General features: G+C 38.2%; 1 protein-coding gene across 2 annotated transcripts in view; it reads left to right on the top strand.

Moving 5' to 3' along the window:
• The window catches only part of NSRP1 (nuclear speckle splicing regulatory protein 1), a 60,221-nt gene that overhangs the window by 17,665 nt on the left and 18,941 nt on the right, over window positions 1-23,615 (top strand). Inside the window, exon 2 of one of the 2 annotated variants that reach the window (XM_010342092.3) lies at window positions 17,444-17,579. The exons of the other annotated variant lie outside the window; for it this stretch is intronic. The gene's annotated coding sequence lies outside the window, so the exon portion shown is untranslated. The remainder of the gene's footprint in view (window positions 1-17,443; window positions 17,580-23,615) is intronic. 2 annotated transcript variants of the gene reach the window in all.

Below are 23,615 nucleotides of genomic sequence, written 5' to 3'. Positions count from 1 at the left end.
AATTTAATAGTGATCTTATTTTGAAAGAGTTTGACAGGAAAGAGAGAGAGGAAGAGATGGAAATGATAGTTTGAAGAAATACAGGTATACCTCAGTGATGTTGTGGGTATGGTTCCAGACCACTGCAATAAAGTAAATAACTCAGTAAAGCAAGTCACATAAATTTTTTGTTTCCTAATGTATATAAAAGTTATGTTGCGCTGTAGTTTTTAAAGTGTGTAATAGCGTTATGGCTGAAAAACAGAGCATATACCATAATTTTTAAATACTTTCGCTAAAAAATGCTAATGATTTATCTGAGCCAGCCATCATCTTTTTGTTGGTGGAGGTTTTGTCTCAATGTTAGTGACTGATCAGGTGGTGGTTGCTGAAGACTGGGTGGCTGTAGCAATTTCTTTTTTTTTTTTGAGACGGAGTTTTGCTCTCGTTACCCAGGCTGGAGTGCAATGGCGCGATCTCGGCTCACCGCAACCTCCGCCTCCTGGGCTCAGGCAATTCTCCTGCCTCAGCCTCCTAAGTAGCTGGGATTACAGGCACGCACCACCATGCCCAGCTAACTTTTTGTATTTTTAGTAGAGACGGGGTTTCACCTTGTTGACCAGGATGGTCTCGATCTCTCAACCTCGTGATCCACCCGCCTCGGCCTCCCAAAGTGCTGGGATTACAGGCTTGAGCCACCGCGCCCGGCCTAGCAATTTCTTAAAACAAAAATGAAGTTTGCTGCATTGATTGACTCTTCCTTTAACAAATGATTTCTCAGTTGCATGTGATGCTCTTTGATAGCATTTTACCCAGAGTACAACTTTAAAAATTGGAGTAGTCAGTCCTCTCAAATCCTGCTGCTGTTTTATCAACTAAGTTTATCTAAATTCTTCGTTGTCATTTCAACAGTGCTCTTCACTAGGAGTAGATTCCATATCAAGAATCCAGTGCAGTGGCTCACCTCTATAATCCTAGCATTTTAGGAGACTGAGGCAGGTGAATCACCTGAGGTCAGGAATTCAAGACCAACCTGGCCAACATGGTGAAACCCCATCTCTACTAAAAATACAAAAATTAGCCAGGCGTAGTGGTGTGCACCTATAATCTCAGCTACTTGGAAGGCTAAGGCAGGGGAATTGCTTGATCCCGGGAGTGGAGGTTGCAGTGAGTTGAGATTGTGGCAGTGCAGTCCAGCCTGGGCAGCAGAGCAAGACTCCATCTTAAAAAAAACAAACCATTTTCTTTGCTCATGCATTGGAAGAAATTTGTCATCAATTCAAGTTTTATTGTGAGATTGTAATCAATTCAACTTTTATCATGAACAGTTCAGTCATATCTTCAGGCTCCATTTGTAATTCTAGTTCTCTTGCTATTTCTGCTACATCTGCAACCACTTTATCTACTGATAAAGCCCTCAAAGTCATTCATGAGGGTTAGAATCAACTTCAAAACTCATGTTCATGTTGTTTGGCCTCCTCCCATGAGTCACAAGTTTTCTTAATGGCTTCCAGAGTGGTGAATTGTTTCCAGAAGGTTTTCAACTTACTTGCCTAGATCCGTCAGAGGAATCACTGTCTATGGATGCTATAGAGTTTATGAAATGTATTTCTATTTCTTATTCCTTTTTTTTTTTTTTTTTTTTGGAGACAAGGTCATGCTTTGTCACTCTGACTGGACTACAGTAGTACAATCTTGGCTCACTGCAACCTCTGTCCCCTGGACTCAAGCGATCCTCCTACCTCAGCCTCCTGAGTAGCAGGGACCACAGGCACTCACTACCACACCCAGCTGTTTGTTTTGTTTTGTTTTGTTTTTCCGGTAAAGACGGGTCTCACCATGTTGCCCAATATGGTCTTGAACTCCTGAGCTCAAGCAGTCCACCTGCCTGACTTCCCAAAGTGCTGGTTTACAGGTACGAGCTACCACACCTGGCCTTGAAATATTTCTTAAATAAGACTTGAAGGTCAGAATTACTCCTTGAACTGTGTGCTTCAGAATGGATAGTGTGTTAATATGCCTGAAAACAGTATTTGTCTCCTTGTACATGTCTGTCAGAGTTCTTGGTAATCAGATGCATTGTCAGTGAGGAGTATTTTGAAAGGAATCCTTTTTTTTTTTTTTGAGCAATATGTCTCCACGATGGGATTAAAATATTTAGTAAACCAAGCTGTAAACAGATGTGCTGTTATCTAGGCTTTGCTGTTTCATATATAGAGCATAGGTGAGTAGATTTAGCATAATTCTTAAGGGCCCTAACATTTTTCAAATGGTCAATGAGAGTCACCCTTTGAAGCTTTGAAGCCAAGCATTGACTTCTCTTGGGCTTTGAAAGTCCTAGATGGCGCCGGGCGCGGTGGCTCAAGCCTGTAATCCCAGCACTTTGGGAGGCCGAGGCGGGTGGATCACGAGGTCAAGAGATCGAGACCATCCTGGTCAACATGGTGAAACCCCGTCTCTACTAAAGGTGCAAAAAATTAGCTGGGCATGGTGGCGCGTGCCTGTAATCCCAGCTACTCCGGAGGCTGAGGCAGGAGAATTGCCTGAACCCAGGAGGCGGAGGTTGCGGTGAGCCGAGATCGCGCCATTGCACTCCAGCCTGGGTAACAAGAGCGAAACTCCGTCTCAAAAAAAAAAAAAAAAAAAAAGAAAGTCCTAGATGGCATATTTTTCCAATAGAAGGCTATTTTGTCTACATTGAAAATCTGTTACTTAGTGTAACCACTTCATTGATGGTCCTAGTTTAGGTTTTCTGGATAATTTACTGTAGCTTCTAAATTGGCTTAAGGGAACATTGTGGCTAGTTGACCTTCTCTTCAGGCTACTAAAATTCTCTCCGTATCAGCAATAAAGCTGTTTGCCTTTTTATCATTCCTGTGTTCACAGGAGTAGGACTTTTAATTTCCTTCATTAACTTTTCGTTTGCATTTACAACTTGGCTGTTTGTCTGCAAGAAGCCTAGCTTTCAGCCTGTCTTGCCTTTCAGCATGCCTTCCTCAATAAGCTTAATTATTTCCAGCTTTTGATTTAAAGTAAGAAACCTGCTACTTTTCCTTTCACTTGAACACTTAAAGGCCATTGTAGGGTTATTAGTTGACCTGATTTCAGTATTGTTGTGTCTCAGGGAATGGGAAGGCCTGAGGTAGGGGAGAGAGGAGAGAGGAGAACACTGGTTGGTGGAGCAGTCAGAACACACACAACATTTATCAGTTAAGTTATCCATTTTATATGGACATGATACAGGTGTTCCCAAAACAGATGTAATTATAACACCAAAGATCGTTGATTACAGATCATCCTAACATGCGATAAGGAAAATGTTTGAAATGTTGTGAGAATTAAAAATGTGACACAGTGACATGTAGTGAACACATGGTGTTGGAAAAATGGCACTGATAGACTTAGTGCTGGGTTGCCACATATCTTCAATTTGTAATAAAACGTAGTATCTGTGAAGCACAATAAAACGAGGAATACCTCTAATGGTATAGTCGATGTGATTTTTCTTTTTGTTGTTTTAGGGTAGAGATAATTTGTGCAGGTTTCGGCTAAAGGAGAAGCAGCTATGGAAAAATGAGAGATTTTACAGCTAAGGAAAATAGGGTGTCAAGAAGTTAATTGGTCCATAGCACACACACAGTGCTTAGATAATAGAGCTAAATTTTGATCCCAGATCTGATTCAAGTCCATGGTTGGTTTTTTGTTGTTGTTTTTTTAATTGATAGAGAGTCTTGCTCTGTCGCCCAGGCTGAAGTTCAGTGGCACGATCTTGGCTCACTGCAGCTCTGCCTCCTGGGTTCAAGCAATTCTTCTGCCTCAGCCTCCTGAGTACTGGGCTTACAGGTGCCCATTACCACACCCGGCTAAGTTTTGTATTTTAGTAGAGATAGGGTTTCACTATATGTAGATCAAGCTAGTCTTGAACTCCTGACCTTGAATGATCTGCCTGCCTCGGCCTCCCAAAGTGTTGGGATTACAGGTGTGAGCCACCACTCCCAGCCCCAAGTCCATGCTTTTAAACAATGTAATGTACTCCTTCTGAGAGTTAGTTTGTTCATAATGGAATTTCCGATTTCAGAAACAATATAAAAATGTTTGGTAGGGGACTGACAAAGATCAGATTGACTTCAAAGGGTCAATCTTGTTTATTATTTGGAAAGGGAACACAAATAGAAGTTGTGTTCAGATATGCTTTTTATCATGTGAAGTCACACAACTTTGCCTTCCAGTGACCTAGGACTATTTTGAGGAGATGAAGCTATATTTAATTTTCAACAAAATGGATATCCCATTGTCGAGATAATTTTTTTTTTTTTTAACAGTCCTGTTTCAAGGGTTTTCGGTGGGTATGTTACCACTTTCAAGAGGACACTCAAAAATTTGTGGAGTGGCGTTTGCTTATCACAATTATTGTATTTATTTATACTTACTTATTTTTTTGACACAGGGTCTTACTCTGTTTCCCAGGCTGGAGTGCGGTGGTGCAGTCACAGCTCACTGCAACTTCTGTGTTCCGGACTCAAGCAGTCCTCCCATTTCAGCCTGCTGAGTAGCTGGGACTATAGGCACATGCCACCATACCCAGCTAATTTTTGTATTTTTTTGTAGAGACGGGGTTTCACCATGTTGGCCCAGGCTGATCTCAAACTCCTGGGGCTTAAGTGATCCGCCAGTTTCAGCCTCCGAAAGTGCTGGGACTACAGGTGTGAGCCACCATGCCTGGCCACTTATCACAATTATTAAGGGTAGGATGTTGTTGGCACCAGTTTTTGATGAGGACCAGGAGTGGTAGATACTCTACATCTCATGCTCCCATTCATATAGGTGAAATCCCTCTCAACATGCACATAGATGAAAAACTGTTTATTTTATTATTGTGATCATGGCTCACTGTATCCTTGATGTCCCAGGCTCAAGTAGTCCTCCCACCTCATCCTCCCAAGTAGCTGGGACTACAAGTGCACACCACCATGCCTGGCTAATGTTTGTATTTTTTGTTTTTGTTTTGAGACAGGGTCTCACTCTGTCACCCAGGCTGGAGTGCTGTGGCATGATCATAGCTCATAGCAGCCTTGACCTCCTGGGTCTTGGCCTCCCAGCGTATTGGGATTACAGGTGTGAGTGCCCAGTCCTGTGTATAATTTTATGAGCCAAGTTCTTTTTTACATATAACCACAAAGTATATTTTATATGTTTTATTAAATTTTTTTAAAAGAAATTTAAAAATACTTTCTAAAAAGTATTTTCAGCCAGGCATGGTGGCTCTTGCCTGTAATCCCAGCACTTTGGGAGACTGAGGTGGGTGGATCATTTGAGGTCAGGAGTTTAAGACCAGCCTGGCCAACATGGTAAAAATACAAAAATACATTTTGTATTTTTAGTCTGTACTAAAAATACAAAAAATTAGTTGAGCATAGTGGTGGGCACTTGTAATCCCAGCTACTTGGGAAGCTGAGGCAGGAGAATCACTTGAACCTGGGAGGCAGTGGTTGCAGTGAGTCAAAATTGTGCCACTGCACTCCAGCCTGGGCCACACAGTGAGACTCCATCTCAAAAAAAAAAAAATAAGTTTTTTTTTCCCATGGTCAATTTTCCACTAATATGACTATCTTATACATTTAGGGACTACTACATTTTGTTCAGAATTTTACCAAGAGTTTACAATTTAAGAAAACCAGGTCACTGTCACCAGTGTCACTTGTGGCATTTGAGTCATCAATTCTGCAGTGAGCATTTGCATTCATTGCTGGTGATTATCTTGACTGCATAAAGGTAGAAACATTCAACAACTTAACTGTCTCCTAGTGTTGTGCGTTTACATACTTAAATATAGTATATATTATGCTATCATAAATTTCATTCTTTTTGTTCTCTTTGGTTCTGTAAGTATGTGTATGTGTATGTATATCCAGAACTGAACTAGAAATAACTACATATACAATTTTTTAAAATTACATGCAGATTTATATTATCTATGCATTTTATTTCTGTAAATGGTAAGGATTAACAAATACTTCACATAAAATGAGTATTAGGCTGGGTGCGGTGGCTCATGCCTGTAGACCTACCACTTTGGGAGGCCAGGGCAGACGGATCACCTGAAGTCAGGAGTTCAAGACCAGCCTGGCCAACATTGCAAAATCCGGTCTCTACTAAAAATACAGAAATTACATGGATGTGTTGATGCACATCTATAGTCCCAGCTACTCAGGAGGCTGAGGCAGGCGAATTGCTTGAATCTGGGAGGCAGAGGTTGCAGTGAGTCGAGATTGTGTCACTGCACTCCAGCCTGGGGAACAGAGCAAGACTCCATCTCAAAATTAGAATACAAAACAGAAAGAGCATTGGGTATGACAGGATTGAGAACTAGTAGTCCGGGCTTTCCCCACAGACATAAAATGGCTCATTTATTAAATATTAAATTCACATTAAATGTGTAGGTTTGTTTCTTTGGACTATTCTTTTTCATTGATTTCTTTCTCCTATTCTGCTTCAATACTATATTATTTCAATTACTCTAACATTATAATCTTTTGCTGTATGATAGGACAAAAAATAAGAAAAGCTAAAATTTATTGAGCACTTTGTATATGTTAGGCATGGCTCTACGTGTTTGATAGGAATTATCTAATGTAATCATATATTATTTGGTTTACCATATTTTATCAAATCTAAGATGCTCTGATATTGGTGCTTTCTTGGTGTTACCAGAAACTGTCAATGAAACGTTTTCAGACAGAAATCATTATTGCTTCCTGGGTGACAGCATTTTTTAAAGAAGTTACTGATTTCTGAGAGATTAAAATATGAAGAATCTGTGTTTTAGAATCAGTGAAATAAGATGTCATTATTCTCATTTTATAGTTGAGGAAACAGGGAGAAAGTTTAAATAACTTGCCTGAGATTACATAGCTAATTGACTTAATAATTCATAGTTGATTGGGATCTTTTAAAGTTACTACATTTTCTAAATATTTATTGTGATACACAGCAGTAATATTTATATACACACACATTTGTACATGTCATATTTTATGTATATATCTAAGGGGTTTTTTTGCTTGTGGATATAGTATCTGAGCACCTTGCTAAACTCTTACTGTAATAATAGGTTAAAATTCCTTTGAATTTTCTGGGTGGGTAATCATTTTAACTTGAAAATAATTTTAATATTGATTTTTTGTTTGGTCTAATTGCATTGGGTAGAACCTCAAGAATATTGTTGAAATACAGTGGTAATAGCAGGCATCCTTTTCTTGTTTCTGACCTTACGAAAATATTTTTAATGTTTCACCATTAAGTATGCTATTCACACCAGGTTCATGGTAAATGCCCTTTTTCATATTAAGTGAGTTTTCCTGTATTATAGATTTGTCATTCCCAAATCCTGTTTACAACTGTTGGGCAATCCTCTCTACCGAGTCTGTCTCTAGAGTCATCCTATCAGGTGCCCCTCCCTGTGAGAGAATATACTTCCTACCTTCCTAATACCAGGTTTAACCACGAGACTTGCTTTAGCCAGTGGAAATGATGGATGCTGTATCTGAGCAAAACTTCAGGAGTCATTGCCTGATTAAGTCGTTAACTTTTCCCCCGCTCTGCCATATGAACAACATGTTACATATAGGGACTGCGCCTTCAGCTTTGGTCCTAGAATGAAGACAGTGAGGAGCTACAGCCATCCACAGTGGTCATGTAGCATGAGCAAGAAGTAGTAAACCTTTATATTGTAAGTTTTGAGATTTTGTTGATGTTTGTTAACATAGGATCAATTATCAAAATTGACCAATAACTTTAGTTACTAAACATTTTAATTAGATACTGGATTTTATCAGCTCTTTTTTCAGCATCTGTTACTATTGTGAGTTATATTGATAAATTTTTTTTTTTGAAAAGTGAAACTACTCTTTTAAAATACTGGGATAGGCCAGGCGCGGTGGCTCATGCCTATAATCCCAGCACTGTGGGAGGCCGAGGCAGGTAGATCATGAGGTCAAGAAATCGAGACCATCCTGGTCAACATAGTGAAACCCCGTCTCTACTAAAAATACAAAAATTAGCTGGGCATGGTGGTGTGCGCCTATAGTCCCAGCTACTCCGGAGGCTGAGGCAGGAGAATTGCCTGAACCCAGGAGGCGGAGGTTGCGGTGAGCCGAGATCGCGCCATTGCACTCCAGCCTGGGTAATAAGAGCGAAACTCTGTCTCAAAAAAAAAAATAAGTAAATACTGGCATAAACTGTGCTTAGCCTTGGTATATTATTCTTTTATATGTGCAACTGGATTTTATTTGCTCTTTTTTAAGTTGTAAAATATACACAACATAAAATTTACTATTTAAGCATTTTTAAGTGTATAGTTCAGTAGCATTAAATGCATTCACACTGTTGTTCAACTTTTACCATGGTCCGTTTTGAGAACTTTTTTGTCTTCCCAAACTGAAGCTGTAAACAATAACTCCCCTTCTCCCATGCCCTGTCCAGCCCCTAGCAACCACCTTTCTACTTTCTGTCTATAAATTTGACCATTCCAGATACCTCATATATGTGGAATCATATAGTAATTGTCTTTTTGTGACTGGCTTATTTCACTTAGCATAATGTCCATAGGGTTCACCCATAGTGTAGCATGTGACAGAATTTCCTTCTCCATTCTATATGTGTATCACATTTTGTTTGTTCTTCCATGAGAGGACCTCAAACCTGTCCCCCACGGGCACAAAGAAACAGCTATACACTCAATAGAACTGAAGGCAGGAAATGAAACGGATATACCCCTGTTCATAGCAGCATTATTTACAATAGCCAAAAGGTCCAGGCATGGATGAACAAACAAAATGTGATACACATATAGAATGGAGAAGGAAATTCTGCCACATGCTACACTATGGATGAACCCTATGGACATTATGCTAAGTGAAATAAGCCAGTCACAAAAAGACAATTACTATATGATTCCACATATATGAGGTATCTGGAATGGTCAAATTTACAGACAGAAAGCTGAGTTGGGAGGATCACTTGAGCCCAGGAGGTGGATGTTGCAGTGAGCCGGGGTCATACCAGTGCACTCCAGCCTGGGCAACAGAGTGAGACTGTCTCAAAAAAATGTAAAAATGTGAATATCTTTAGGTGGGGCTTGCTTTTTTGATTAGCTGTGGTTTCTTCCACTCCCTATTATGTTACACGAGGCTGTATCTCTGTACTTTGCGAGCAATTTGAGTTTGTATCTCTTGTCTAAACTTCATTCTGTTACTCACATCTATATCCTTTCTCACTGGTCTGCAGGATGTTTTTTATGAGTGTGGCATTATAGTTTTCCACTATGATTATAGTGTTTTAATTATCTCTCTTTTAAAAAAAATTTTTTTTTTTTTGAGATGGGGTTTCGCTCTTGCTACCCAGGCTGGAGTGCAATGGCGCGATCTCGGCTCACCGCAACCTCTGCCTCCTGGGTTCAGGCAATTCTCCTGCCTCAGCCTCCCGAGTAGCTGGGATTACAGGCACGCCCCATCATGCCCAGCTAATTTTTTGTATTTTTAGTAGAGACGGGGTTTCACCATGTTGACCAGGATGGTCTCGATCTCTTGACCTTATGATCCGCCCGCCTCGGCCTCCCAAAGTACTGGGATTACAGGCTTGAGCCACCGCGCCTGGCTAAAAAAATTTTTATGTTTGTATATTTTGAAACTATGTTGGATAGGTAAAGACTCATTACTTTTTTAAAAATGTATATAGAGGCCGGGCGTGGTGGCTCAAGCCTGTAATCCCAGCACTTTGGGAGGCCGAGGCGGGTGGATCACAAGGTCAAGAGATCAAGACCATCCTGGTCAACATGGTGAAACCCCGTCTCTACTAAAAATACAAAAAATTAGCTGGGCATGGTGGGGCGTGCCTGTAATCCCAGCTACTCGGGAGGCTGAGGCAGGAGAATTGCCTGAACCCAGGAGGCGGAGGTTGCAGTGAGCCGAGATCGCGCCATTGCACTCCAGCCTGGGTAGCAAGAGCGAAACTCAGTCTCAAAAAAAAAAAAAAATGTATATATATATATATATTTTAGAGACAGAGTTGGGGGGTTCTTGCTTTGTTGCCTAGAAAGTAGTGCAGTTGGCTCTGTTATAGCTCACTGCAGCCTCAAACTCTTGCACTTAAGTGATTCTCCCACCTCAGTCTCCGGAGTAGTTGAGAATACAGGCATGCACCACCACACCTGGCTCATTTTTAAAAAATTTCTGTAGAAATGAAGTCTTGCTGTGCGGCTCAGGCTGGTTTGGAACTCCTGTCCTCAAATGATCCTTCCACTTAAGTCTTCCAAAGTGCTGAGACCTCACCTGACCTAAGTATTAGTGTTATCTTAAGTGTTTAGTATAGTGCATGACATAGAAGTCCAATAAGTGGTAGCTATATTGCTACAATAATAATTAAATCTGCGCAGTAATTATATTAATCATTAGTGGTCTGAAAGTTTCCTGTGCTGTCTACATCCTACTTTGTGTTTGACAGTCATATTTGGTAGCCTGGCTTTTTTGTGACCTTTTAATAGAATCCTGATCGCCAATTTGGATTTGTGGCCATTGACTGTGTACCATTTTATTAGAAAAATTCCATAAATAAGGCAGTAATGTCCATACTTACATTTTTGAGTTATTGTTTTATTTGGTTTGTGTACAGTCTCATTGCACTCTTTTTACTCAGCCTGTTTAACTGATAATTTCTAATTAGAAGATAATAAATGCTTTACTTACAGACTTATGAGGTTAAATAACAAAATTAGCTTTCTGTTTCTCCAAAACCATACACATCCTCTTCCATATACTGACAGGCTTTGATATTGCCTATTCCATCTTTACCATAAAAGTCATTAAAAAAAGTTTTTCCTTTATTTTCATGTTGTATTTCAGTGTGTGTTGTCAGACAGAAAGCAATAATCCCTCATCTCACTCTTGAATTTATCAAAAGCTGAAAATAAAATAGATCAGATCGCTTTCTGAAACAAAATTACTTTATTAGTTTAGTAATAATTTGAGGTTACTTTAAAGATAAGAAGCAGCATTTGGAAGGAGATTCATTTCCTGGCTTTGGGCTTTATCTGCAAGAAGTACATCTTTAGTGTCAAGAGATTGTGTATTTATAACTGAACTCTAATAAAGTCTGTACTGGGGGCACTGCACACCTGACTTGGTCATTGTGATTATATATTAGGTGCCAAACTATTGCTTGTCTTTTGAAAAAAAATACATTACCAAGTGTTTTTCATTAAAATTTGGCCTGTGTAGAAAAGATTATAAGACCTTTGACTGTTCATTATAAGTGTGCTAGTTGTTACCAGCATGGTTAATGATGTTCCTTTTGAAAATAAGTTTGTGTTTCTAACTGGAACAAACTTACGAAGTTTTTCTTTTATTGGTTTATTAAGCAATAATTGGAAGACATGTCATTAATTCTAGTATAGCATATATCAGTACTTCATTCCTTTTTATGGCTGAATAATATTCCGTTGTATGGATATACATGTCATATTTCTTGTTTTTACTTTCTAATTACTCATGAGTAAGGCTACTCTGAACACTGGTGTAAAAATTTTTGTGTGGATTTACGTTTCACTTATCTTGAGTGCATACCTATGAGTCGAATTACTATGTAGTAATTGGTAACTCTACATTTAACCTTTTGAGAAATGCTAGAATGTTTTCCAAAGTGGCTGTACCATTTTACAAATCCACCAGCAGGGTACGAGAGCTCTAGTTTTTCCACATCCTGGTGTTTTTTTGTTTTGTTTTGTTTGTTTGAGAGACTGAGTCTTGTTCTCTCACCCAGGCTGGGCAATCTTGACTTACTGCAACCTCCACTTCCCAGGTTCAGTCGATTATCTTGCCTCAGCCTCTGGAGTAGCTAGGATTATAGGCACCTGCCACCATGCCCGGCTAATTTTTGTATTTTTAGCAGAGACGGGGTTTTGCCATGTTGGCCAGTCTGGTCTTGATTATAGGTGTGAGCCACTGCACTTGGCCATTTCCATATCCTGATTAGCATTTGTGAGACTTTTTTATTTTAGTCATCCTGTTGGATATGAAATGGTATTTCATTGTGGTTTTGATGCTTTTCCCCAGTGGCTAATGATGTTGAGCACCTTTTCATGTGCTTTTTGGTCATTTCTGTATCTTCTTTGAAATAAGTTTGTATTTCTTCTTTGAAAAAATGTTCAATTCTTTTGTCCATTTTTTAGTTTATTTGTCTTTATTGTTGAATTGTAGGAATTCTTTATGGACTGCAGTTCCACAACATATATGATTGCAAATACAATTGATCCTTGAACAATACAGGGGTTGGAGATGCCAACACCTGTGCAGTTGAAAACTTTTGACTATCCCAAAACTTAACTACAGTAACCTATTGTTGACCAGAAGCCTCATGGTAAATAGTTAACATTTTTATATGTATTATATACTGTATTCCTACAGTTAAGCTAGAGAAAAGAAAATGTTATTAGGAAAATCATAAAGAAGATATAAAATATATTTCCTATTCATTAAGTATAAGTGGATCATCATAAAGCTCTTCCTCTTCATCATCGTCTTTACATTGAGCTGGCTGAGGAAAAAAAGGAGGGAATGGTCTTAGTGTTTCTAAGTGACAGAGACAGAAGAGGTGAAGGAGATGAAAGATGAGGCAGGCACACTGGGTGTAACTTTTACTTAAAAAAACTGCATGTAGGTGTACCTGTGCAGTTCAAACCTGTGTTTTTCAAGAGTCAACTGTATTTTTTCCCATTTTGTGCGTTGTCACTTTCTTGATGGCTTTTGAAAAGACAATTTATTTTGGTGAGAGTTTTTTGTTTTGTTTTGTTTTTTGAGATGGAATTTTGCTCTTGCTGCCCAGGCTGGAGTGCAATGGTGCCATCTCGGCTTGCCGAAAGCTCTGCCTTCTGGGTTTAATTGATTCTCTTGCCTCAGCCCCCGCCCCCACTGGCTGAGATTACCGAGCCCACAATGATGCCTGGCTAATTTTGTGTTTTTAGTAGAGACAGAGTTTCTTCCATGTTGGTCAGGCTGGTCCCAAATGCCCAGCCTCAGGTGATCCACCCAGTTTGGCCTCCCAAAGTGCTGGGATTACAGGCGTGAGCCACTGCGCCTGGCCCCATTTTGATGAGATTTTAAAGAATGTTTTTTTTTTAATGGGCTCTCCGTTGCCCAGGTGCAGTGATATGATCTTGGCTCACCACAGCTTCCGCCTCCTGGATTCAAGCGATTCTCCTGCCTCAGCCTCCCAAGAAGCTGGGACTATAGGTGCACACCACCGTCCCTGGCTAATTTTTGTATTTTTAGTTGAGATGGGGTTTTGCCATGTTGGACAGGCTGGTCTCTAACTCCTGACCTCATGATCTACCTGCCTCGGCTTCCAAAAGTGCTGGGATTATAAACCTGAGCCACCATGCCTGGCCTAATAATTTTTTTTTTAGTCATTTGGACTTTTGGTTTTAGCTACACAAATTTTGTCATCCAATTCAAGGTCACAAAGATTTACTTAACGTGTTTTCTTCTATGAGTTTTATAGTTATAGCTAAGAGTAAGCATTTAGATTAACTCTATTTTTAGTTATTTTTTGCAAAGGGGGTAAGGTAAGGGCCCAAGGCATATGCAAATGAATGAAACTGGGCCCTTACCCAATTTCATCAAAAAAATTACCTTAATTTTTTTTTTTTTTAATCATTTGGACTTTTGGTTTTAGCTACACAAATTTTGTCATTTGTCTAATTCAAGGTCACAAAGATTTACTTACGTGTTTTCTTCTATGAGTTTTATAATTTTAGCTAAATGTAAGCATTTAGATTAACTCCGTTTTAAGTTGTACCAGCACCATTTATTGAATAGACTGGTCTTTCACCATTGAGTTGTCTTGGTGTTGCTGTATTTACTTGAAAGATACATTGTTAAAAGTATAAATGTTGGTGATTGCTATTTCTTCTTGATCTGTTCCTCAGTTTCTAGCACCCTACTTTGTTCTTTACATATGTTTCTGTCTTTAATTCTATTTTTTTCTGGTTTTATAATCACTATCAAGCTTTTGATTAATAATTGCTTTTTGTATTTTTCCCAACTCATTTATTTTCAGCATTTTTTTTTTTTTTTTTTTTTTGAGACAGAATCTTGCTCTGTTGCCCAAGCTGAAATACAGTGGCATGATCTCAGCTCACTGCAACCTCCACTTCCCAGGTTCAAGTGATTCTCATGCCTTATTACTGCTGAGTAGCTGGGATTACAGGTGTGCACCACCACACTCTGCTAATTTTTATATTTTTTAGTAGAGACGGAGTTTTGCCATGTTGGCCAGGCTGATCTCAAACTCCTGACGTCAAGTGATCTACCTGCTTAACCTTCTCAAAGTGCTGGGATTATAGGCGTGAGCTACTGTACCTGGCCTGTTTTCAGCATTTTTATATCCTTTTGTATTTAGGCTGTTTTTTATGGACCTCCTGTTTCTAGATCTTTTAAAAATCCAATCCCAGAGTTTGTCATCTTTTTTTCTCTCTCTCATTTAATAGATTGAATTTTCTAGTCATTGTTTGAAATTTAAACATTTCATTGTGTTTTAGTTAAAATTTCGGTCATTATCCCAAACCAGTCTATGCTTAGATTTATATGTTTGGTTTCTTTTGTTGTTGTTATAAGTATCTTTGTATCACCCACTGCCTTCAACGTAAGTACCATGGCACATTCTAGCTATCTTCTGGTTGCCTTCTCTCCCTCTATTCCATCTGCTGCTTGCCTTGCCATTGTGTTTATATCATCTAGGTGAGGTGTTGGCATACAATGTCTCATGTTGGCATCCTGTTTTTAAATAAAGTTTTATTGGAACACAGCCTTGCCATTTGTCTGTCTGTGGCTACTTTTGTGCTACATAAGTAGATGCAACAGTCCACGTGGTCCACCAGCCTGTGTATTCACCATTTGTCCCTTGAGGAAATTTGCTGACTGCTGCTCTGGATATGTGCTAATATGATAGCCAGCATTTGTAGAGACTATTTGTTTTAGCTTAAGTAAAATTTAAAAATTAGTTCCTTAGTTACATTAGCCACATTTTATGTGCTCTATAGCCACATGTGATTGGTGGCTAACATATTGGACAAAATAGGTAAGAAATATTTTAGTCATTTCAGAAAGTTGTATAACCCTGCTCTAGAATTGGTTCTGGATTGTCATGGTTGTTTTTTGTCTCATTTTTAAAGATAGTATTAGGGCCAGGTATGGTGGCTCTCACATTTGCTGTAATCTCAGCACTTTGGGAGGCCAAGGCAGGAGGATTGCTTGAACCCAGGAAGGAGTTCAAGACCTGCCTGGGTAACATAGTGAGACCCCATCTCTACAAAAAATAAAAAATAAGCTGGCATGGTGGCAGGTCCCTGTGGTTTCACCTACTCAGGAGGCTGAGGCGGGAGGATCGCTTGAGCATGGGAGCTTGAGGCTGCATTCAGCTGTGATTGCACCAGTGCACTCCAGCCTGGGCAACATAGTGAGACACTGTCTCAGAAAAATATATAAAGATATATTAAGTTTTACTAAGTAGTATATTTACCTTTCATGTATCTCATAATGTTATTATTGGGAGTACTGGTTGAGTATCCCTTTCCAAAATGCTTGGGGCCAGGCATGGTGGCTGGCACTTGTAATCCTAGCATTTTTGGGGGCTGAGGTGGGAGGACTGCTTCAGCCCCAGAGTTCAAGAATAGCTGGGCAACATAGTGATACCTTGTCTCTACCAAAAAAAAACTAAAAAAATTAGCTGCGTGTAGCGGTACATACCACCTAGTCCCAGCTGCTCAGGAGGCCAAGGTAGGAGGATCAGTTGAGCCTGGGAAGTCAGGGTTCCAGTGAGCCATGATCATGCCACTGAACTGTAGCTTGGGCAACAGCGTGAGACCCTGTCTCAATCAATCAATCAATCAATCAACAGAAAAGAAAAAGAAAGAAGTGAGTGCCTGGGACCAGAAGTATTTGAGATTTCAGATTTTTTTAGATTTTGGAATATTTGTATTATACTTACCAGCTGAACATACCTTATCTGAAAATCCAGAATGCTGCTTTGAGCATACTGTTGGCACTAGAAAAGTTTTAGATTTGAGATTGTTGGATTAGGGATATTAAACATGTACTTCATTTATTTTCAAAGAGGGCTTTTATAAGACAGACCTTCTGAGATTTTATGTGCTTAAAACATCTTTACTTTTGATGATAGTTTTTCTGAATATATGCTTTTAGTTCAAAGTGCTTTGCATCAACACTTTAAAGTGATTCCATCTGGGTAATGTTAACTAAGATTTACTACCTTTTTTTTTTTCTTTTTAATTTTTGAGTGTGAAGTAGATGTTTATGGAATATGTGAGATATTTTGGTACAGACATGCAGTGCATAATATGGATTACTTGTTCGTAAATCCCATGCTGTTGATAAGGTATCTGATGACATTATAATCATACTCCTTTATAGGTGATCTACTCTTCCTTGTTGGAAACTCTTAGAATTTTCTGTCTTTGGTTTTCTTAAATTTCTTTATAATGTATCTCTGTTGCTTATGCATGTGTATGTGTTTTATTCTCTGTCCTCTTTTGCATTCAGAATTTGTTCAATATGATATTTTTCTCTAATTCTGGAAAATTACCAGTCATTCAAATATTTATTTGAATCTGGTTAGTTTATATGTCTTTCTTTGGGTATTCTGTTATATAAATAGTTATATATATAGTTATATAAATATATATAATATAGTTATTCACTATACTTTTTTTTTTTTTTTTTTTTTTTTTAAGAGACAGGGTCTCACGATGTTGCCCAGGCTGAAATACAGTGGCTATTCACAGGCATGATCATAGTGCACTTAGCCTCAAACTGCTAGACCCAAGTGATCCTCTTGCCTCAGCCTCCTGGCTGTAGCTAGGACTATAGACCTACACCAACTGTGCTGGCTCTTTTTTCTTTTTTTTTTTTTTTTAAGTTTTTTACCCTTTCCTTGTGTGTTTTAGGAGTTTCTTAGTCTAATATTCTAACTTACTAAAACATTTTTCAGCTATATCCATTCATTCATTTACCCATCTCTTAATTTTTTTTTTTCTGAGACAGAGTCTCAGTCTGTCACCCAGGCTGGAGTGCAGTGGCACAGTCTTGGCTCACGGGCAACCTCTGCCTCCCGGGTTCAAGTGATTTTCATGCCTCAGCCTCCCAAGTAGCTGGGATTACAGGTGCCCACCACCACGCCCGGCTAATTTATATATTTTTAGTAGAGACAGGGTTTCACTATGTTGACCAGGCTGGTCTCGAACTCCTGACTTTAAGTGATCTGCCTGCTCCCCCTCCCAAAGTGCTGGGATTACAGGTGTGAGCCACCATGCCCTGCCCATCTCTTAATATTTTTATTTTGACTGTATTTTCCATGTACATTATTTCAAAAAGTTTCTATTTACATTGTCTCTCAGGACATTTTGTAGGAAATCCATCAGGAAGTTGCTGTTCATCAAGCACAGACTCTCATGGAAGTTCACTGAGCAAACAGATCAGGGCTGCCACCTCAACCTGGCCAGACTGTTGCTTTGACATTACCTTCAGCACTAGGTTGGTGTTGCTTCTTTGCCTTGGAGGAGACTGAGGAGAGAGACAAGAACATTTCTGAAAAGCTCTCTTTCATCCTACACACCCCACCCCCGCCTCAAGTGGTGTGCACTGTCCTTTTCCACCCTGGGTTGCTACACTGCCCTCCTTCCGTTTATACCAGTAAACTTCTGCCTGCCCAGGGGTTTTTACAGTTTTATGTTTACTTCTCAGATCCAACCTCCCTGACTTGTAGAACCTCTTCAGAGGGAGGGAATCTGACTTAAGAGGAATTGGAAGCTGAGTATAACTAATTTTTACAATTATATTTATTTGAGTTTTTTTATATATATTTATTTGAGTTTTTTATATTTATCATGAGTACATAAGATTTCTTTCCACAAATTTACTAATTATATTTAATCTTGTATTAGTTGTTTTGTATTTTGTCATCAATGTCCTCTCATTAGTGAGAGAGGAACACAAGAGAGACCCTGGGCAATGGAAGTAAACTGGTCTAGAAGTATTGTGATAATTCAAAAAGTGGAGAATTTGAGTTTTAGTAAACATTTTCTTATAGATACATACTATTTGTACATATTTATGGGATACATATGATGTTTTGTTACATGCATAGAATATGTAATGATCAAGTCAAGGTATTTAGGCTATCATCACTAGCATTTATCATTTCTGTGTGTTGAGAACATTTCAGTTCCTCACTTGTAGCTATTTTGAAGTGTATAGTACATTGTTGTTAGCTACAGTCACTCTACTATCAGACATAAGAGTTTATTCCTTTGACTGTATGTTCATACCCATTAGTACGCATTAACCAACCTCTCTTCATCTCCCTACTCCCCCAAGTCCATCCCAGCCTGTTAGCTATCATTCTACTCTCCACCTCTATGAAATAAATTTTTTTAGTTCATCCATATGGGTGAGTACATGAGATATTTTTCTTCTGTGTCTAGCTTATGTTACTTAAAATAATGACCTTCAGTTTCATCCATGTTGCTGTAAGTGATATGATTTCATTCTTTTTTTATGGCCAACTAGTACTCCACTGTGTAAATATACCACATTTTCTTTGGCAGTTCGTATGTGATAGGGACTTAGGTTGATTCCATGGTTTAGCTATTGTGAATTGTGCTGCATATGCATGAAGGTGCGTGTATCCCTTTGATACTGATTTTCTATCCTTTGAATAAATACACAATAGTGATATTGCTGGATCTTACGGTAGTTCTGTGTTTAGTTTTTTGAAGAATTTTCCATAATGGCTGTACTAAGTTACATTCCCACCAACAGTGTATGAGAGTTCCTTTTACTTTGCATCCTTGCCAGGATCTGTTAGTTTTTGTCTTTTTGATAATAGCTATTCTAACTGGGTAAGATGACATTATTGTGGTTTTAATTTGCATTTCCCTGATAATTAGGGGTGTTGGGTGTATTTTTGTATACCTATTGGCTACTCATATGTATCTTGAGAAATCGCTGTTGTCCACTTTTTTCCTCTTTTATTGATAGATAATAATTTACATATTTATAGTGTACAAGTGAGTGTTACATGCAAAGAAAATGTAATGATCAGGTCAGGGTAATTGGGGTATCCATCATCTAGAATGTGTATCATTTTTGTATGTTGATATCATTTCAAGTCCTGTCTTCTAATTACTTTGAAATGTACAAAACATTGTTGCTAAGTATAGTCACCTTAGTCTACTATCAAACATTGGAATTTATTTCTTCTATCTAACTGTATGTTTGGGTCCATAAGAAGTAAGTTCCAGTGTTTGGTAGCAGACTAGGTGACTTTACTTCTTACAGTCTTTATCCTTCTCTCCTGTTTACCCTCCCACACTTGCCAGTCTCTGTTATCTATTATTCTATGCTCTATGTCCATGAGATCAAGCTCTTTAGTTCCCACATAGTAGTGAGGACATGCACTATTTGTCTTTCTATGCCTGGCCTATTTCACTTAAAATAATGATCTCCATTTCTATCCATGTTGCTGCACATGACATTATTTCATTCTTTTTATGACCAGATAGTATTCTATTGTTTATGTATAATACACTTTATCCATATGAGTGAGGGTATCTTTTGATATACTGTATTCTTCTTTGGATAGATACCCAATAGTGAGATTGCTGGGTCTTAATGGTAGTTCTAGTTTTACTTTTTGAGAAATCTCCATGCTGGTTTCTTTAGGGTTGTACTAATTTACATTCCCACCAGCAGTGTGTAAGAGTTTGCTTTTCTCGCCAGCATCTGTTATTTTCTATCTTTTTAATAATAGAGTTTCTAGCTGGGGTAAGATGTCTCATTATGATTTGGATTTGCATTTCACTGATGATTAGTGATGAGCATTTTTTCATGTCCCTGTTGGCCATTTGTATGTCTTTTGAGAAATGTCTATTCATATCCTTTACCTAGTTTTCACTGGCATTGTTTTTTTGCTGTTGAGTTGTTTGAGTTCCTTCCATATTCTGGATATTAGTCGCTCATCGGATGAATAGTTCGAAAACATTTTCTCCTATTCATCAGGTTGTCCTTTCTGCTGAGTGTTTTCTTTGCTGTACAGAGTGTTTTAGTTTTATATGGTCCCGTTTATCTATGTTTTTGTTTCCTGTGCTTTTGGGATCTTGGCCATAAAATCTTTGCCTCAACCAGTGTCCCTGGAGCATTTCTTCTATGTTTTCTTCTAGTAGTTTTATAGTTTGGGACCTTAATGTTAAGTCTGTAATCCATTTTGTTTTGATTTTTGTATATGGTGAGAGGGGTCTACTTTTATTCTTCTCCATGCAGATATTTAGTTCTCCCAGCACCATTTATGGAAGAGGGTGTCCTTTCCCCAGTGTATGTTCTTAGCACCTTTGTTGAAAATCAGTTGGATATAAATATGTGCATTTATTTGTGGGTTCTCTATTCTGTTCTATTTTGGTCTATGTGTATGTTTTTATACTAATACTATGCTATTTTGGTTATCATAGCCTTGTGGTGTATTTTGAAGTCAGGTATTATGATGTCTCCAGCTGTTCTTTTTGCTTGGGATTGCTTTGGTTAATCAAGGTCTTTGTGGTTTCATGCAAATTTTAGAATTGTTTATTCTATTTCTGTGAAAAATATTATTGGTATTATGGTAGAGATTGCATTGAATCTGTAGATTGCTTTTAGTGGTATGGTCATTTTCACCATATTAATTTTTCCAATCCATGAACATGGGATGTCTTATGTCTTTTTTGGGGGTGTGTCTTTTTTTTTTTTTTTTTTTTTTGTCATCCTCTTTAATTTCTTTCATCAATGTTCTATAGTTTTCCTTGCAGAATTCTTTCACATTCTTGGTAAAATTTATTCCTAGGGTTTTTGTTTTTAGTTTTTGGAAATACAGGTGCTTGCTTTATTTATTCTTCCTCTAGTTTGTTTCTGGAATATTGAAATGCTATGCTGATTTTTTGTGTTGATTTCGTGTCCTGCAACTTTACTGAATTTGTTTATTAGTTTTAAAAGGTTTTTTTTTTAGTGGAGTCTTTTGGTTTTTCTAAATATGTCATCTGCAGAGAGGGACAATTTGACTTGCTCTGTTCCAGTTTTAATGCCTTTAATTTCCTCCTTTTACTTGATTGCTCTGGCTAGGACTTCCAGTATAAAATTGAGTAAGAGTGGTGAAAGTGGGCATCCTTGTCTAGTTCCAGTTCTTAGAGGAAAAGCTTTCAGCTTTTCTCCATTCAGTGTAATGTTAGCTATGAGTTTATCATATATGGCCTTTATTATGTTGAAGTATGTTGCAGTGAGTCCAGCTCACACCACTACACTCCAGCCTGGGTGGCAGAGCAAGACTGTGTCCAAAAAGAAAAAAGAAAGAAGGTCATATGTCCCATTGTGCTTTATTAGTTATAGAATAATAATTCTTTTCGCAAAAGTGTTGTATAGGATCTATAATTTTTTCAATGTCATTAGACTATATTCTGTTTCCTGGTGAAGGAGTTCCAGTAATACAGATCTAATTTTTTTTTTTTTGAACCAGAGTCTCTCTCACTCTTTCACCCAGACTGGAGTGCAGTGGCCCGATCTCACCTCACTGCAACCCCCACCTCCTGGGTTCAAGTGATTCTCCTGCCTCAACCTCCTGAGTAGCAGGGATTACAGGCATGTGCCACCATACCCGGCTAATTTTTTTTTTTTTTTTTTTTTTTTGTATTTTTAGTAAAGATGGGATTTCACCATGTTGGCTAGGCTGGTCTCAAACTCCTGAGCTCAAGTGATCCACCGGCCTCAGCCTCCCGAAGTTCTGGGATTACTGGGATTACAGGCATGTGCCACCACACCTGGCTTTTTTTTTTTTTTTTTTTTGTACTTTTAGTAGAGACAGAGCTTCACTATGTTGGCCAGGCTGGTCTCGAACTTCTGACCTCAAGTGATCTGCCTGCCTCGGCCTCCCAAAGTGCTGGGATCACAGTTGTGAGCCACCATGCCTAGCCCTAATTCTTTTCTGGTAGTTATGATCACCCAAGAGAATAAACTTGTATAGTGATGCAAGAAAGGTTCACAGTCATGTATTTTCTCTTTGATTTATCTGAACTAACCGTAAAGGATTTTTGATTCTTTTGTAAGTCTCCCTTTTAGGTCATATCTGACTGCAATTCAAAATGAAGCAAATGTTAGATTGATTAAATAATTTTTATTCTCTACACAGAACAATGAAGGGAGAAAAACTAAGAAAACCTGGTTGCAGTGTTTTTCGTAATTCTGCAGTTCATGGTGCCTAGACTTGATGACCACATCTTTAACCCTTATAATCTGTATATGTGTGTGCATGCATGCGCGTGTATGTGTAGTATTGTTATATGTTATTTGTGTATGTAAAATAGACCAGCCACTTTCTTTTTTTATTTGTGAGTTCCTTTCTTATTTGTAATGAAAGCTAACTGGAACCTACTAACTCTCAGACATGAATTTAAATGTTGGCCAAATATGGCTTCTTTCCCACTAGATTATAAACTTTTTGTAGCACCTAGTCTAAGTGCTGTAGACATGTTAGACTCTCGGCATGTTTACTGAATTAAGTTAAAACATTTGTAAGGAGCTATACTACGTCAGGTTTTTGAAAAGGTATTTTCCTGAGATTTTGATAGAGAACCTATCTTGAAATACTAGTGTGTTTTTTGTACTTTTATAACAGTTCTGTCTGCATTTGAACCTGTTTGTTTATAAGTTGATTTTTTTTTCCTTTGAGATAAAGGCCCTTATAGGGAGTAAATTTTGTCTCCCTAAATTTAAAACTAATGATTTTAGTAGAAGGTATCATTGGCGGAGCATGGCGGCTTATGCCTATAATCTCAGCATTTTAGGAGGCAAAAGCAGGAAGACTGCTTGAGCCCAGGGGTTTGAGACCAGCCTGGGCAAGAAAGTAAGACCCTGTCTCTACCAAAAAAAAAAAAAAAAAAAATCAATTAATTGATTGAGGCAGAGGTTGCAGTGAGCCTAGATCACACCACTGCACTCCATTCTAGGCGACAGATCAAAACTCTGTCTCAAAAAAAAAAAAGAAAAAGATCTTAACTGTTTCTGCTTTTAATTGTACTAGTTATTTTTCTGTCTAATCTGAATCTAGGTGAGTTTTTTTGTGTTATATAGAAGGTAAAAGTCATGTATTTGTTTTTATATAGGGTTACTATTATAGAAAAAAGTAAAAATTTTACTGCTACTCTTTTTAACTTTTTGAATTTGTTAATCAGGTTGTTGCCATTTTGATCACCATCCTTAGTAGTCATTGTTAAAGTATCTTTATTTAGAAAATTTAGAATCAATGAGCTTCAAAAGGAGATGATCAATCCTTCCTGACCTTTTCAGCTTAGGTTCAGAGTTATCCACTAATGCTGTTGAATTCTAGGGATATAAGTTTGTGAACAAAATACGTAAAATTACTACACTCATTCTATTATGTTACCTTTCTGTGTAAATAGTGACATCTTGTTTTTTCAGTGGTCATACTTCATTCTTCTAAACAGCTATCAACATAGAAACAAAATCTTTTGAGGTGTCTCAAAATAGATA

This window comes from Saimiri boliviensis, chromosome 17 (assembly GCF_048565385.1).
Source record: "Saimiri boliviensis isolate mSaiBol1 chromosome 17, mSaiBol1.pri, whole genome shotgun sequence".
Lineage (NCBI taxonomy): Eukaryota > Metazoa > Chordata > Mammalia > Primates > Cebidae > Saimiri > Saimiri boliviensis.
This window is presented reverse-complemented; position numbering and strand designations above follow the sequence as displayed.